At 36.7% G+C, this 10,654-nt stretch overlaps 1 non-coding gene across 1 annotated transcript; it reads left to right on the top strand.

Annotated features, from left to right (window-relative positions):
* The first annotated feature begins 1,980 nt into the window (after positions 1 to 1,980).
* Positions 1,981 to 2,087, top strand: LOC111831276. Its single transcript, XR_002834530.1, has one exon. It is a non-coding gene; the product is annotated as a small nucleolar RNA R71 (small nucleolar RNA).
* The last annotated feature ends 8,567 nt before the right edge of the window (positions 2,088 to 10,654 follow it).

Raw genomic sequence — 10,654 nt, 5'->3', positions numbered from 1 at the left:
CTTGCAGCATGTCTCTTCTTGAAAGTAAATACCCTCTTTGCTTTCCTAGAACTCAAGATGTCGTTCTTCTTCTTCAACATCACAATTTCCTCGGTTAATCCCTGAATAGTGGTTACTAGCCGCCTTAAGTCTTTCTTGAGAGTCTTGATCTCCTGGAGCTCAACCCAAGTTGGAGAAGAGGTCGAGGTTTCTTCTATTCTGATCGTTGTACTTTGGTGCGGATACGCCATATTGATCTTCATCATCGTCCCTCTAACAAGATCAAGAGTCATGACCCCCATCCTCATGTCAATAACCGCTCCTGCTGAGACTAGAAATGGTCTTCCTAAAATTAGTTGATACTAAGGTTCCCTTTCCATCTCGAGAATCAGAAAATCAGTGGGAATCTTTACTCCTCCAACTTCAACAAGGAGATACTCCAATACCCCTACGGGTTGCCTAGAGCTTTGGTCCGCCATCACAATCGTCAGGCTGCATGGTGTAAAGGTTGTATAGCCAATCCGCTGAGCTATTGAGAGGGGCATCAAGCTAATCGAAGCGCCTGTGTCGCATAAACACTCGTTTAAGATCGTTGATCGGATTGAGCAGGGGAGTGTGAAAGCTCTAGGGTCCCCCATCTTCTTGGAGAAATCAGAATCTTGAGAGGGTGGAATTCAACTCTTCCTTTGCTGCATCCTTTCCAATAGGACTTCTTTGAGAATCTCCCTGTAGGAGGGGATGTTGGCGAAAGCATCCACCAAAGCCTTCAGCTGATCGTTCCCTGATAGTGAATCGAGAATGTGGTTATATTCTTCCTTGATTTCTGCCTTAGATTCTTTAGGGTAGAGTAATGGTCTTCGATTTGAAGGCTTGGGGCTAGTAGCTCTGATCGGGCGAAGAGGCTCGCCATAACTTAATTCACACAACCTGTCAGACAAGCAGCGTACACGATATCTGGCTCGATCGGGTTCATGGTACCTTCGATCGGATCGGTCGAGTCTTTGGTAGGCTCGATCGGGTTCACCATTGGCACGGTCGTGCCTGTTATAGACTCGATCGGGTTCACCGTGTAGGGTACAAATTTGTGCTGAATCCTCCCCCTCTTGAACCTCACAGTCGTCAGTGAAAATTGGGAATGGTTTTCCCAGAGTAATCGCATGAGCAGTAGCAAATTCTTTAGGGTTCATGATAGACTTTCCTTGGAGTTGGCTAGAAGATATGGAGGGTTGGTTGCCTTCCAAGATAACTACCCTTTTGTTTAATGAATCGAACTTTTGGTGGAGCTCCTGTATAGACTCACGCAACTCGCTACGAAGCTCGGCTAACTGCTTGACGTGTTCGAGGCGGCTATTGTTCTGTGCTTGGAGAAGCTGATGGAGTGTTGTTTGAATATCTTGTTCTGGGTGCACATTAGAGGGGTGCTGTTGGAATCCTGGAGGGTGTGATGTAGGCTGTTGATAAGAACCTTGGGACTGTTGTTGTGGTTGAAAAGCTTGTTTTTGATTAAAGCCAACATATGGCTTGTTCTGGAACTGTTGTTGTTGAGGCGGATAGACTTGATCTTGGGGGTTCGCGACGTTGGTGCTTCTATAAGAGAGATTCGGGTTGGGTTTGTAGTTGTTGTAAACCTTTTGGTAACCTCCTTGATTCTGGATATACCTCACCTCCTCATTGTTAGCACAATCCCCATCATTAGGTTGGAAGGTCTCCTCCTCTTGAACAAAGTGTACATTCTTCTGCTGGTTGCTCAAAAACTTATCGAGCTTGTCGTTAAGGGCCTTCATATCCTTTTTATACTTGTCCTCTTGGTCATTGTTGCCTCTAACAGTTCTGTCATAATCCTCATTATACGTGCCATCAGATTGAGCTAGGTTCTCCACAAGTTCCCAACCAGCTTCAACATCCTTGTTCATAAAGTTTCCATTGCTAGCAGTATCGAGGAGTAGGCAAAACTTAGGTAGGATTCCTCGATAGAGAGTACTAAGCAGCGACTCATTGTTGAAGCCGTGATGAGGGCACTGTGACTGATAGATCTTGAATCGTTCCCATGCTTCATAAAATGTTTCGTTGTTACGCTGAGCGAAGCTATAGATATCATTCCTTAATCTGGCGGTTCTTGCATTGGAGAAGAATTTGGATAGGAATGCCTTCTTACACTCTTCCCATGTCGTGATTGAACCGGCTGGCAAGGACTTTTCCCATTGATGAGCCTTGTCGCCTAAGGAGAAAGGGAACAATCGCAGCTTGAACCCATCTTCGCTCACTCCGTTGATCTTAGTTAAGCCACACATTCGATCGAACTAAACGAGGTGATCGAGTGGATCCTCTATTGATAATCTATGGAATTTATTTCCTTGTATCATTGAGATGAGGCTGCTTTTGATTTCAAAGTTATTGTTCTGGACTGCTGGCGGGACTATCCCTTGTCTAGTGGTGTGGTTTCGTGGTGCATCACCGGCTCCGATTAGGGTTGAGGCGCGTGGTGGAGCTTCATTTCCACTTGTTGAGTGTTGTTGTCTGATGCTTGAACGCGTTGCTTTCTGAGTTGTCTTGGCAAGCGGTCAATGTTGTTGAGGTAATTGAGTAGGTGCTGGTTGCCCTTTGATATGGTGTGCATGCAAGGTTACTCGATCAGAAACACGTGGTAGACTCGATCGGATCTGCTGTTGGCTCGGTCGAGTGCAGAGTTTAGCTCGATCGTGCTGAGTGTAGTTCGTTCGAGTGCAGAGTGTAGCTCGGTCGAGTGCAGAGTGTAGCTCGGTCGAGTGCAGAGTGTAGCTCGGTCGAGTGCAGAGTGTAGCTCGGCCGAGTGTACCTGAAATGCAAGACAGGCAAGTAGCAAAGGTAGAAATCAGCAAGTGAATATGAAAGAAAGTAAACGAACTTGATCTAGATAGAACTGGGATCCTATATGGAACAATTAACATCTAAATGGCAGCGGCGCCAAATTGAAACATGTATTTTTGTACCCTTGAAGTTCAATTCCCCTTAACGTTGCAGCATAAGAGGTATCGATCCAGATGGATGAATTGCAAACACTTAAGATATAACAGATCTAATCAAGTCAAGCCAAGCAGTTTAGGGGTTGGTTTAACAAACTCAAAAGCAATAAAGTAAACTAAAGAAGCAGAATTTAAAGCAGTAAATAAAACAGAGAATCAATCAGATAAACAAAGGGTCTTAAGGATGGGCTAATGGGGTGATGAATCCTCTTAGTATATTTGGGATGCTTAACTTGCTCAGATAGATCTAATCTTAGACAATAAACCACTTAACCTAATCAGTCCAATCTCTTGGCAAAGATTATCAGATCTATAGCACTTCCTAATCTCAACTTTCATTGATGAAACATACTATAAATAGACATAAAGAACAAGCTCATTAATGTCAATCTACTGCTTAACAACCAATCTCTTGGGTAAGCAAATAGATCTCTGGCATTAGTTGATCAGACATTCCATTTGAACACTTTTTGAGTGCTGGAATGTCTAAGATCTAATCTTGCATGGTTAATGCTAAGATAGCATTATGATCTCCTAATCCAGAAGGTATCTACCTAAATCTATACTTAAGCAACCCTAGAAACTAAGATTCCTTATCACCTAACCCATCCTATAAACCCTAGAAAGACTACTCAGATCTAGAGTTCATCATGAAGAACACAAACCCAGAAATCCTTGAATCTTTCATAACTAGATGGATAATGATCTAAGGAGCAACATATTGTAAAGAAACAACTCCAAATTCTCAATAGATCAAAAGATATAAAAATTACAAGTTTCTGTAAATGTTTGGTGGCTACAGAGAAAAACCCTAATGAAAACTCGTTTTTGGCTTAATGACCCAAGGGGTCTATTTATACTAAAGGCAGAAAGCCCTAAACACACAAAAAGACAAATTACAAAGTCGGTTTAAAGCGAGCTCGGTCGGGTGCTTGTTGGGCTCGTTCGGGTCCTTCCTCGGCTCGTCCGTGTTCAGCTTCTTCTTGTGAGTCCGGGTGCTCGATCGTGCTCGCTTTGTCGGGTTGGATACACTCGATCAGGTCCATGCTTTGCAGTGTCCGGGTGTACCTGTTTTTGCTCTAAAATGCAGATGATATGCAAATCCCTATGCTAAAGATCCTAGATGCGAAATATAATGCAAAGAGACTAGAAACTCTAAGAAGTAGGTTATCAATCAAATACTATTTCAAACCAGTCTTGCACATTGATGTGTACCAAATTCTTAGGTGATTTGTATTATTACTGCTAGGATCTTCAAGTGCCATCTATTGCTCCAAAAAGCAAATTAATTGCTAACTCAAAAAATATGCATACGCATCATATGGTGAATTAAAGTATGTATTTAATTTGATAATACATTATTACCTCACCCTAGTTCTATGGTGCCACTACAATATAATGAAGACAACAAAAGAACATCCAAATCAAATGTACTATTCTTTATGATACAATACAAAATTGATTGAATATTCTATAAAACGTATGCAAGTACCTTTTCATGTTGTGTATGGCTTGTTGTTCGCTTGATATAATGACGTTATTCCAGGTTATATAAAAATAATTTTATTTAAGAGATTCATATGGCACACAATCGTGTTGAAATATTTAATAAAAGAAGAAACTGAGTAAGAGATATATTTATATCTTCTCCCTTAAAGAGATAAGAATGAAATAAAAACTTTAATTTATTGAAACTAGTTAAGATCTCAGCTTGGATATATTTTGTGTTTTTTTAACCCCTACAATTCTTAATTTCAATGTTCACGATCACCATCCTTCTTCTTAGACTCTATTGTTTTACATGTAATGCTTGCAGCCTGATGGAAGATCAAAGGCCTGACGTATGTTTTCAGAAATTGTTTATCATTCATTCGAAATTATATTTGCGTATATTTAATTATAGTTCTATTTATATTGTCGATCAAATTTTTTTTTTACACATGAAATATAAATGTCGAGATCACTAATTTGGGTATACCGCTTTAAGAAATATAGTTTGGCATTCTATTTAAATCGATAGTATAACCAATTGTTAATAAATCGCTAAAATATAACTTGATAATATCTTTCTCTTATGGGGATTTCAAGTAAGGGACAATTTTTAAAAAACCGCTTTTAAAATATTACTTTAAAAAAATACCCCGTTTTAAAAATTTATCAAAAAAGCCAATAAAAATGTTTAAATTGATCCAAATATTTGTGTAAGCTTATAAATATACACAAAAATTAGCTTTATAAATGTTTAAAGTTTTATATATCTTTTATAAATACTGTATAAATACATTATTAAAACCATTTAAAAATTGTTTAAAACCGTTTAAAATTTCTTAAACCCTTTTAAAAATATCTTTTTAAAAAATTAAACCTTGTAAAAAGGAGTTTATATTTTTCTAAACCTTATAAATTATTTGGATCGAATCTCCCTGTAGTAGTTATTATCTTCATTTTGACATAAAAAAACATCAAATTTATTAAACTTTTTCGAAAAGGTTGGCCTCAAAAGGCAGCCACTTCGGAAACCAAGAGCTTACATGGGAAAAGGTATCACCACGTACTCGAGAGCCCTTTGCAAGGGCGTCGGCACACACATTATGACTAAAAGATGATTGAAGAATCTTAAAAAAGGTCTAATACATATATAAAAATTAGCCACTCTCCCTCTTCTTCCAACATTTTTCTTAGATCTGCACAATCTGCCTCAACCCGGATCGACAAATATCCCAGAGATAGAGTTGCCTCCATAGCCAAAGGAGGGATTCTAATTTAGCATGGAAGAGGGATAGAAATCTTATAATACCTTTGAGTCCAAGTAGATGAAACGTACCTACATCAAGAACAAACCCAACCCTGAATAAAGATCATCACTATGCCATGAGGCATCAATTTGACAGCGTGCTGCTATAACTTTTGGGTCTGTATCCACGACTTCCTCTACGATTTGGGTCATTCTCCAGCTAATTGCTTTTGCCATAGCAAGTTGGTAAGTGTCTATCGGAGATATATCCTTAGCGTTAAAATGTTTATCATTTCGTGCTTTCAAAATTTACTATAGAATTTAATGTGTTCTTCTGGAATACACAGTGTTTTTGCTCTCCAAAATAAGAAATTAAAATTAGAAACAATATGGGTAAAAATATGTGGTGTCGATCGACACCAAAATTTTTCCGGTCAGCCGGTTTGTTTTCATTTGAGAAATCGATTTGGGAGGGTTGGTTTAACCCTAGGACTCAACTTTTTAAAGAAGAAGAAGTCAACTATGGAGTGTTTCGCCGCTTTTGTCCTATCCCAGAGAGGGAAAAGCTTTTAATTGTTCTCTAGTGAATTTTGGTGGGATTCTAGTGAGTTTTGAGGCTGGTTCTTGGTGGTTCTAGGCTAGAGAAAGCTTGATCCGAGGTTGTTTTCTTTTGCTAAGCTAGTTAATAACATACAAATGGAAAAGAGGTTGGGTTCCCCTATGATTAACTTACTTAATCGTTTTTTAAAATAGTTACACTTTCATTAATAGTAGATAAGTATATGATCACATTTTCTTTTGTGATAAGATTAATTTAGAATTTTCCTTGTGGTGAGTTTTCCAATGCATAATATAGTTATAAATAGTAGAAATATTAAGGTAATAATTATGAAGGTGATACTTGAACAGAAAACAATATACACAAGGTAACTGAGGTTATTTGTTTAATTAAATATCTTTTATATTAACATCAATTTCAAAAACATTTTGCGTCCCTCTATGTTGATATTGAAATATCTTTCTATGTTGATTATCGTTTCTATTATCCACTCCATTGTTACCGATTTATCTTTAATTATAGCACTATAGATTTTTTTCAGTTTCATTTTATCTTGCTTATTTTGTTAATGGTATTTCGTAAATACTTTTATCGAGTTGGGTTGAAACTGTTGATTTTATGTAACATTGTCTTAAAACTATTATTGGAGTAACGCTTCATTACAATTGCAATTTCATTACAAAAACATAACAAACAAAAATAGAAAATCCAGTAATATATGATACAAATCCATCAACCAACATCTCTTAATTTACTTATTTTTTATTTTGATAGATTACAATTAACAGATTCCAAACAAAATTTTGTATAGCTAGTTTCAATAAATGACTATCAACGTAAACCATAACTAAGCTAAAACTAATAGAACAAGTACATACTTTTGATTGTATTTATAATTAGCTATTGTATTTGATAGTTTTTATGATTTGTATTGAGTGGAAATTTTACTGGAGAAATTCTTCATTTTGCAAACAATGATTGTATAGCCATTTGAGAATTAGCATACAATGTTACAACATTATTGTGTTTATTGTCGACGAATGCTTGAAGTTTCTGTTTAAGTAACAAGTCGTGAATGATAAGAGATTAATTTACATTTTAGTTTAGTCATGAAGTCTCATTAATTGAGACCAATGTTATCTCTTCCTTAAGCTTAATTATTCACCAGGGAGAAGTGACTCTAGCAGCCATATAAATGAAGCAATGTTTTATTCGGCATGCATGTCTAGACATTGCCAGTAAAATATTGGACTTATAAGGCTGCTAGAGTCACTTCGCCATGGTGAATAATCCAGCCCAAGGAAGAGACATATTGGTCACAATTGATGAAACTTCCTAACGGTAATGAAATATATATTTAGCTCTTGTCATTAACGAGTTTGTACTTAATCAAAAAGTTCAAGCATACAACAAGAGTAAACAACATATTGGTGTTACCTGTAATGCTAATTTTCCGATAGCTATACAAGAATTGTTTGTAGAAGCAAGGTTTTCTCCTGTACAATTTTCACTCTATACAACTATAAATACAACCAAATACAATAGATAAGCCTAACATATGTAAAAAACTAAAAAAAAAACCATATTGAGCTAATCCATTTTGTTTCAACAAGTATTAACACTCCGAAACCAATATAGACTAACAAAAAAAAATCACATCAGAAACAGGATACTCAAAGCAGTTTATATGCGAGTGAACTCACCAGAGAATCGTCTTTTGATTCTGAAGCCATAGCAAAGGGCACACAACTAGACTTGTTCAATGAAGACGAACCAGCTTCGGGTTGTGAAATGTTCATCCACACTTTTTTCCCTCTCGTACGTACTATATCAACAAAAAACAACGCAAGTCAAACCCAGCTTCAGATCCCTTCATCTAAAACTCATCAAACTAAGATGGTGTTATTTTATCTGGTTCAACACTTTCTTCTGTCCTTATATGCTTCTTCTTCAAGCCTATTTTACAACTTACAAAAGAGGTGACTCTTTGTTGGATTTTTACTTGATAGTTAAAAAAAATAAAACCATGACTAACAAATATGGAAAAACTCATAATATAGGAATCAAATCCATCAACTCAACTTAAAATCTTTAGTTTTGTGGTTTAAGTTTAATTGATTCATATATTTAACATTTCCAAACAAAATTTGGTAGGTAGCTTCAGTAAAGTATTAATTCTCCTAGACCAAACTGGACTAACAAAACAATAATCAAATCTGAAACGAGATGCACAAAGATTTTCAAATGCGAATAAACTCACCAAAGAATCATCACCTAATTTTGAAGCCATACCAAAGCACGCTTAACAAGAGTTGGTCAATGAAGACGAACCAGACTCGGGTTCTGAATTGTTCATCTTCCCTTTCTTCACTCTTGTACGTACTATGTCAAAATAAAATCACACAAGAATTAAAACCAGATTCAGATACTTAAGTGCAAAACTCTTTAAAAAAAAAAATTAAACAAAAGTTTTTAGCTCGTTTACTTGTCTGATTGTTGCTCGCTTAGGTATCTGTCGTATCTCATAGGCATTGACATTAAAACATTATCTTTTGCCTTTGGAGAAAGAAATGTTTTGTGAATAATCTGGTTGAAGAGAAGAGATGGAAGACGGAAATAATTTTTTTTTTCTAAATGATTTTTAAACCCAAACCAAAAACAAATAAAGGGGAAAAAAACCCAACATGTAAAGATAAGCTAAATCTTTTCTTACCACTTGATGCGGACATCGATTATCCTGCCCAACCCGCTGAACTAGATCAAGTACCAGATCCTGTACCACACCCTGTACCAGTCGTTCCAGTAGGTCCCATGACTCGTTCAAAGTCTAAACAACTTAGAAAGAGGTTCAACCTAGCTGTACAAGACATTGTGAGCTCACTAGAGCTGAACTACGTCAACTAGTCTGTACCACCTTTACTCCATCATGACGGATATGATCCCATCGCCGAGGAAGAGCTTGCTGAAGCATTCACCCAAATGAGTCTTGAACATACCATTTCCCCAGGTATGAATTCTTCTTTGACAGGTCAAGAAACCTCTAGAATCCAAGAGAAGACAATGGAGTCACAAGAGACGAGCAAAACAAGCTTCACCTTCGAGAGTGATCGAGAGAGTGAAGATCAAGAACAAGACATCAAGGACTTGGAAGAGCTTCAAGAGACTGATCAAGCTACCCAAGAGAAACTCCAAGAAACCATCTACTTCAAGAAACCAACAAACAAACATGCACCTGACAAGACCCCTGAAGTAGATCAAGACGTAGTTCAGAGAACATCAATTGGGCCTAGATCGCATCCAGGTAAGTTCTATTCAGTATTTTCGATATTTGCAGGTCCACTAAGCCCCAACAACGGCTAGAATACGTGCCCTTCAAGTGAGTTTAAGTGTGCACAATTAGTTTCTTTATTTTGTCATTTTCTTTCCAAAAACAATGAGTTTTGTGTTTGCTTTTTATTTGTTTCCTTTTGTATTTCTTTGCATTTATTTTTGGCCCTAGGGATAGCTGATGGACTCTTATAAAGTCCCCCTGCAGCAGTTGTACGATTTTTCACCCTATTATCAATAAAGAAACCGAATTTTCTTCAATTTTTCTCCTTAAGTGTTCTTAAGAGAAAAGCTTGTTCTTTGTCTTGTGTGTGTGATTCCACAAGGCTGAATTCGTGTACTGTATCAGAGACCAATCACATCTCAGTGGTGTATTTCAATCCGCCAGCACTTCCCCTTCATTCGATCCCACACGAGAGAAGCGACCGCCATCGTGTCAGATCTACATCAACGACCATCTTTCCTTCACAAGAGAGAAGCGATTGCCATCTTGTGAAGCCATCATATCTATCCTAATACAAGCTCACCATCGAGTCTTATATCATCTGGTAGCAGAGCCTCACGCTCTTCCCTTGCCAGGTTTACCTTTTCCATCTTCTTTTGATAGTTTTGAATTCTAGTTTTGTTTTATTTAATTTTCAAAAAAAAAAAATTAAGAACCCTAGTTTGCTGCAGCCTTGTTTCTATAGGTTGTTTAGTTTTATTTTCCTTAACAAAAAAAATAATAATAATAATAAAAAATCGTCACTATTCTTTCCTTAATCGCCTGTTTCAGTCTTTGATTTAGTTTCTGTACTAGTTCAAGGTTTTCGTCAAAAAAAAAAAAAAAAAATTATTTCTTTTTTTAAAATTTTTGTGTCATTATCTTTGTTAGCTAGTATTTTTTAAGTATCTTAAAACTTATTTTAAAAAAAAAAAAAAAATTTCATTTTCTTGTCTAATTCAGCACGTGCATCAGTTTCTTGTTTCTTAAGTTTTCATTTTCGATTTCTGTGGTACGCTGATTTTCTTTGTTGTTTTTGTTTAAGAGCAGGATACTTTTAGACAATCATA

This window comes from Capsella rubella, unplaced genomic scaffold (genome assembly GCF_000375325.1).
Source record: "Capsella rubella cultivar Monte Gargano unplaced genomic scaffold, Caprub1_0 scaffold_4, whole genome shotgun sequence".
NCBI lineage: Eukaryota > Viridiplantae > Streptophyta > Magnoliopsida > Brassicales > Brassicaceae > Capsella > Capsella rubella.
Note: the sequence above shows the minus strand (reverse complement) of the source record. Positions and strands in the feature narration are given on the sequence as shown.